The sequence below is a fragment of the Olea europaea genome, unplaced genomic scaffold, assembly GCF_002742605.1.
Source record: "Olea europaea var. sylvestris unplaced genomic scaffold, O_europaea_v1 scaffold568, whole genome shotgun sequence".
Classification (NCBI taxonomy): domain Eukaryota; kingdom Viridiplantae; phylum Streptophyta; class Magnoliopsida; order Lamiales; family Oleaceae; genus Olea; species Olea europaea.
In genome coordinates this window covers 157,460-165,040 of record NW_019264016.1, presented here as the reverse complement: position 1 = coordinate 165,040, position 7,581 = coordinate 157,460, and positions in this window count along the sequence as shown.

Here is a 7,581-nt window from a genome sequence, read left to right as displayed (position 1 = left end):
ATAATTATAAACCTAATTTAATAAAAATAATTTAAAAAAGGAAGGATTTTGGGTTTTAATAAATTCGCCACAATTGAACTTTATATTTTTCTTTTCTTTCAGACATTTTTTTTCACTGTATATTTTTTATTTTTTATGTAGCATACATCCATGGCTATATGGATGGGATTATTAGTGTTTAAAGCAAGCTCAAGGATTTGGAGGATTGCTATTGGAACTTCATAGATTTGGCTACAATTTATATTTTCTTCTTTTTTTAAACCTAATTTGCTCACAATTTTGTAAGAATGATTTTTCTTCATTGGCAGTTAGTCCACTTAATTGAGCTTCGAACTTATAATTAGTGCAAATTACTCAAAAATGAGTGGTCAGTTTATTTATGATCTCTAGCAATTATAGAAAAAGAAGAAGACAAAGAAGAAATTAGGTTTAGATTTGTGGTAAAATTATGATATAGTGTGATTAATGTTAGACTTTATCTTGATCTATCATGTGTGGATAAACAAGCAACATATAAATCAAATGCAAAAATAAATAACAGAAACTAACCTCCAGCCATTGATCTTCAAAGTACCAAAAATTTCAGATTATGTTTGGTACTTCCAAATCTTCAAGACTTCTCTGCGATGGTGCAATGTTGTGAAAGTCTCGACTTGGGGACCAATACCACTACTTCCGTTTATAAACTCCTTCCCATTAAAGGAATTATGAAATATGAATGATTAGGGAAAATGGACGGTTATGAGATGGTGTTTAATATCTAATAAATGAGGAAAATGATGGGCCATTAAAAAAAATGCAAAACGTTTACATTTTCCCACTTGGTCTATACATTTCACTCGATATGAAATACAAAATCCATCAATTCTCACTTTCAAGAAACAAAAATACATGAATCATGGCGATATGTCCTCTAAATACGAGTATTATCATCCATGTATCACAATACATCATGTCTCTTAAACACCAGCCCATATAACTTAATGAATAAACCCTATGTTTATTCTAGATCCAAACATCAATGATATTTCTCAACGTTAATGTGTACACAAGGAAAACCAAATATGAGAAAATATCACAAATAGAGTTTCATCAAATTAATCATTCGTTCTTATTACGAAAATTTCATAAAGGAATCAAGTCCCATTTTATTCACATGATCCTTAAATCTTAACGGTGGCATGCCTTTTGTCAAGGGATCAATGATCATTAATTCAGTATTAACGTGTTTAATAACCACTATTTTTTTAACACGTTCCCTTATGGCCAGATACTTTATGTCGATGTACTTGCTTCGACTACCATTTGTTGTTCTTAGCCATAAAGACTGCAGCTGAATTATCACAATTTATCTTCAATGGCTTAGAGATAGAATCCACGATTCTAAGTCCATAAAATGAAACTCTTCATCCATACACCATGCGAGATAGTCTCAAAACAATATACGAACTCAGTTTATCTATACGTAAGCATATAATTTTGGTCCCTTGAAGGTACCTCATTACTTTCTTCATTGGTTTATAGTGGTCCATACTTGAATTACGTTGATATCGTCCTAACATTCCTATAGCAAATGCAATGTCAGGTCTTGTGCAGACTTGAACATACATTAGGCTTCTGACAGCAGAAACATAAGGAATGTTCTTCAATTTGTTCCATTTCAAATCATTTTTTGGGTAATGGTTCAAATTGAACCTATCACCCTTCACGATGGGAGCTATACTTGGTGAACATTCTTTCATCAGAAATCTCTCTAAAACTTTATTGATATAGGTCTTTTGAGACAGGCCTAAAATACCTCAAGATCTTTGCCTTTCGATCTTAATACCGGTAACGTAAGATGCATCACCCATATCTTTCATCTTAAAAATTTTAGAGAGAAATTGTTTCACCTCATGTAGCAAACCCTTATCATTGGTTACAAGTAAAATATCAACATATAGAATAAGAAAACAAATTTTACTCTCACCGACCTTCTGGTATATACATTGATTCATAATGTTATCTACAAATCCAAATGAAGAGATAACATCATGAAATTTCAAATACAACTGACGGGAAGTTCCATATATAGATTTCTCAAGCTTGCACACCACATGCTTACTGCCACTAGAGAAAAATCCTTCTGGTTGTTTCATGTAAACCTCTTCCTTTAGATCCACATTGAGAAATGCCATTTTTATATCCATTGCTAGTGAAAACATTTCAAGATCATTTTCGACTTCAATATTATAGTTTGATTCTTCCAAATACACAACATAATCCCCAAGCATCGTTGATTTCTTTATTCTAGTATATCTCTTTAATGTTGTATCAACATTTTCTTGAAGATCATGTTGTTCAACCGGTTCAACAATTTTAGGCATTTTCTTGAACATCTTGTCTACTAGATTATCATCTCCTCATCATGTCCATTAAAGTTCGATTTCTTCATTCTGCCACACCATTTTGGTCCGAGAAACCAAGCATGGTGCGTTGGGCAATTATCCCATACTCTTGAAAAAACTCAGCAAATGGACCAAGTGCTTATCCATCCTCAGTGTATCTACCATAATATTCTCTATCTCTATTTGTTCTCACGATCTTAATTTACTTTCTACATTGTTTATCTACTTCGGCCTTGAAAACTTTAAAGGCAACGAGTGCTTCGTTCTTGTTATGAAGCAAGTAGATAAACATGTATCGTGAGTAATCACTAATGAAAGAGATGAAGTATTTCGAACCATACGAGTTCATATCTGAACTACAAATATCTGAATGTATGATCTCTAATATGTATGTACTCCTCTTAACACCTTTCTTGGACTTGTTGTTTGCTTTCCCTTAATACAGTCCACACAAGTGTCGAAATCAGTAAAATCCAAAATACTAAGTACTCCATCATCTACTAATTTCTTAATCCCTTCTATGGAGATATGATCCAATCTTTGATGCCACAACATAGATGAATCTTCATTCATAACACATCGTTTAATACCACTGTGAACATGCATAGCATTGTAAGTAGTATTATTTTGTAAATTAATAGAGAAAAGGCCATTAGATTTATAAAAATAAACTGAAAGATATTTCTAAGAAATTGAGGGTATACTCCAAAGGTACAAGTCTAAAAACTGAAAACAAGTTTCAAGAAAAACTTGTAATGTAAAATGTCTTTTCTAAATTCAAAATAAATTCATTGCTTAAAACTAAAATGCATGTTTCAACAGCTTCCACATGTAAGCGCAACTGCTCACTTTCACTGGTTTCATTAGGTTTCACATACCCTGTAAGGTATTTGAAATATGGATTGTAGAACCAGAATCAATCTGCCATATGTTAGAAATAAAATCAACCATATTAGATTCATAATAGATAAGTGAGATTAATTTACATTTCTTCTCAAGCCATTTTTGGAATTTCGTGTTATCCTTCTTTATGTGTCACTTCTTTTTACAGTGAAAAACCTTTGGATTCCTTTTTTATTCCACTTTGGGGAGGTATTTTACCTTTCCCTTTTCTTTTGGCTTGTTTTTCGTCATTTCGTTGCGTTGCCGTCAATGCACTTTCACTTATTTCCATTTGTCAACCTCCCTTCTTCCTAAACACATGTGGTCGGATGTTCATTAATTGACCATTTATCCATATGCGTGTTATAGGATATCTTGAAGAGTCCACATTGATGTGGAAGGGTGTTCAAAATATATAGTGCACAAGGAAAGACTTAGACATATCAATCCCAAGAGTCTTCAATTGAGTCGCAATGTCCCTCATTTGCATGATGTGTTCACGCACACCTCTCTCGGTAGTGATACTTGTGGATGAAAACTTCACAATCAGGGTGTTGGCAAGTGCTTTATCTGAAATCTCAAATTTCTCATCAATAGCCTTCAGCAATGCCTTAACATTTTTATGCTCTTCGACAGAACCACGAATACCAGCAGAAATCTTATTCTTTATGAATATCACACTAACATTTTTTTGGTTCATCTTTCCTAATGACAAAATCAATGTCCATCCACCCCAAATAAAGGAGAATCTCTTCTTCCAGACTTTATAGTTTTCACCCTTTAGTTCGAGAACATCATATTTAATATCACAAAAATTCACAGATTGTGAAGCTACATAATGCTTATCTTAAAATTGAGGTTTTTATTGAGTAGATTGCATGTTTTACCAATATAAGTCATGCTAAAATTGAATATAATGATATAAAAATTGCCTATGGGCTAAATTTTTAATTCAAGTATATCCAATTATACCTTATGATAGAATTATCAAATCACAATTTACCAACGAAAAATCATGCTTCAAAAGATAAATCTAGTGAGATAGAACCTGCCCGTGGGCTAAAGTTCTACTCAATTAGATCCACGCATAAACTTTATGATAAAACTATCAAATTACATTTTACCAATGTAAAATTATGCTTCAAAATATGTATCTAGTGATATAGAATTTTCTTGTGGGCTAAAGTTCTACTCAATTAGATTCATGTACAAACTTTATGATAAAACTATTAAACCATGTTTCAATTCCCAATTCTTGTGGGTAATTAGGAAAGTAATTTAATATTTTATCCTAGTTGATCATACAAATAAAAATTCCTATGAGATAAAATTCAATATATTAAATATGATCAACCACAATTAATGTCTTTTCTCAAATATGTGATCTATACTTTAATATATAATTTTATATAATTAAGGATGCTGTGGCTACTCCCTAATTAATTAAAATTATATGGATCACTCGATATTATAAATATAATTCACAAAATGTGCCCGTATAAATTGCACAAACTTATTAGCAATATGAGCACTAAAATTAAAATTTTAATGTGCTAAATTATTTATCTCAATGTTGCATGTATAACAAAACAAGAAAATTATACATACAAAATAACAAAATTAAATAACTTTAGCACACAAAAACAAAGTCAATAAATAATTCCCATTAACTTTCAGCACATGGGTTCACAATGATATAAGAACTCAAAAAATTCCAGCTATATCAATGTTCAATAGTCAAAAATGTTATTAAAATATTCCAAAATAATAACATAACCAATTTGTTATGAAAAGGACCTGGAAGCCTGCACCATTTTTGACCAACTCACTATTTGATAATCACGTGTAGTAACAAATTGGTAGAATCGATCTTTGCCAAACTTAACGGTACAACAGTGGCCTTATTTCACGTAAGTGGGCCCATGAGTTTAAGGGAAAAAATGCCTCTTGTTTTTTTTATTACTTTCTACAATTGGTCTTCAGCCAGATCATTTTGACCCGGTTTCGACCCAATGAAAAACCTGACGGTTTCTCTATCTTTCGAACACCAAAAATTACATTTCAAATCCCAGAAATGTTAGAAATCTAATTTCCTAATGATTCCTATCCTTATTTCCATCAAAACTATAAAATAAGATTTTGAAATCTCTGAAAAAATTGCAGAGAACTCAGCGAGCAAGGCAGAGGCAAATATGACTTTGATACCAACTGTTAGACTTTATCTTGATCTATCATGTGTGGATAAACAAGCAACATATAGATCAAATGCGAAAATAAATAACAGAAACTAATCTCCAGTCATTGATCTTCAAAATACCAAAATTTAAGATTATGTTTGGTGTTTCCAAGTCTTCAAGACTTCTCTGCGATGGTGCAATTTTGTGAAAGTCTCGACTTGGGGACCAATACCACTACTTCCGTTTATAAACTCCTTTCCATCAAAGGAGTTATGAAATATGAACGGTTAGGGAAAATGGACGATTATGAGATGGTGTTTAATATCAAATAAATGAGGGAAATGATGGACCATTAAAAAAAATGTAAAACGTTTACAATTTAGGCTATTGGCCCTAATGTGATGTGATTAATTAAAAGTATATAACCTCAATTATGTAATTTTAGTCAAGGCTATTTAAGTAAATAAGAGAAAACTTAAAAATTGTGGTGTACTTAACAAATTTTGTGGTGTTACCCTAATTTTTTTTCACAATTTGAACTAAATGAAAATTACTCTTCAAGCCCTTTCCTTCTGTCAAATGTATGATTCAATCCCCTTAATTGATAGTATGCTTGGATAACTCTCTTGAGCTCACTTCATAGGTACACTCGAGAGTATTGACCTTCTCATGATGTTTGAAGAATATATATATATATATAAAATTCACGTTGACCTTAAAATCTTGCAGAATATAGTTATCCGTCTTTTTTTTAAGTGACTATCGCTATCTCAGTGGCTTAGCCATTTCACCATCTACTTGTATGATATATGCAAATTAGAAGAGCATATTAGAATACAATGTCATTGCTATGAGGGATGGTGCAACATTCATATCTACTTTGAGACTAAAGCTGAGACATAAGTTGTGTAAAAAGACAAAAAGACAGTTTTATCTATGTTGCATACCTTTACTTGGATTTGTTCGTGACGTTCACATATATATAAAGCGTCAAACAAAAGTGTTCAAACTTAGGTTGATTTCCTTGTGCATCTAAGGTATGTTGATGTGTTTTTTATTACCTTTTCCTTGTGCCTTTGATTGGTATCATTAGACGTGAGGGCACACACTTCTTTGCACTGAATGGTGCTATAAGCAACCCAATATTGTTCTATTCTAGGTGGTGCATCTTTTTACCTTCGAGTTTTTCGTCTTCGGTGCTAACTAGTAAAAAGCCAAATAATTGGTACACACTGCTATTTGACCATTTGGGAAATGTTATTAGTTGTTAGATATCATTCAACAAATATTCTTAACCATTTATCCCGAGTTGTAAGAGGGGCAGATTTTCTGCTCCATCTAAGATCTCCAGAACAGCAAATCTATCGGACATGCGCATGGTTCCTCCATTGGAGGTTTGCATCTTTCATATGGAGTTCAAGCTAAATTGGGCTCTCAGCTTCAAGTAATGTTACAAGAGTTGGGCACACTTGCAACCCATGGGGTTGTCAAAGGTGTAAAGTGCCCTTCTTTTTCTTTTCGTTGACATGGACAAGTGTACCTACATGGTCTATATGTGGCTCAGTGTAGGGTAGAGGGTGTAACAACTTTCATGCTTATTGCCAACATTGTAGTGACTTAGACTTATATTGTCCCATTGAGGTGGTTTACAATTTACAAATATCGAGTTGACAAGTTTTAGACAATTAACTCCTGATTTCTTGAGGTCAAACGTATGGTTTTTTATCAATATGAAAATCCAGTTGAATCTCGAGTTTTCATCCACAAAATTCATCGGCACAAGCTGGTATCTCCTCGATAATGAAGTAAGTCTCTTAGATATGTTTTGTTGAGGATGTAAAGTAACACGCCTCGTATAATAGAACTTCATATTTTAACTCGGGTACCCTTTGGGATCGTTTTTTGTTTCTTATCTATGATCATCATTGGTTGCTCTTTTGCATCCTCAACATAATTCTAGTGGGCACAATAAAATTCTTCATTGATATGGGGACTTCAAGATCATGTGATTTTCTCCTACGAGCATGTGGTATCGTAATGTGGTTTCCACCTCTTCTCTAAGCTACTTATAGTTGGTAGTGTAATGATCAACCTCGCAGTTACATAGATAGTTCTTCTAGTCTCCCATGCCTATA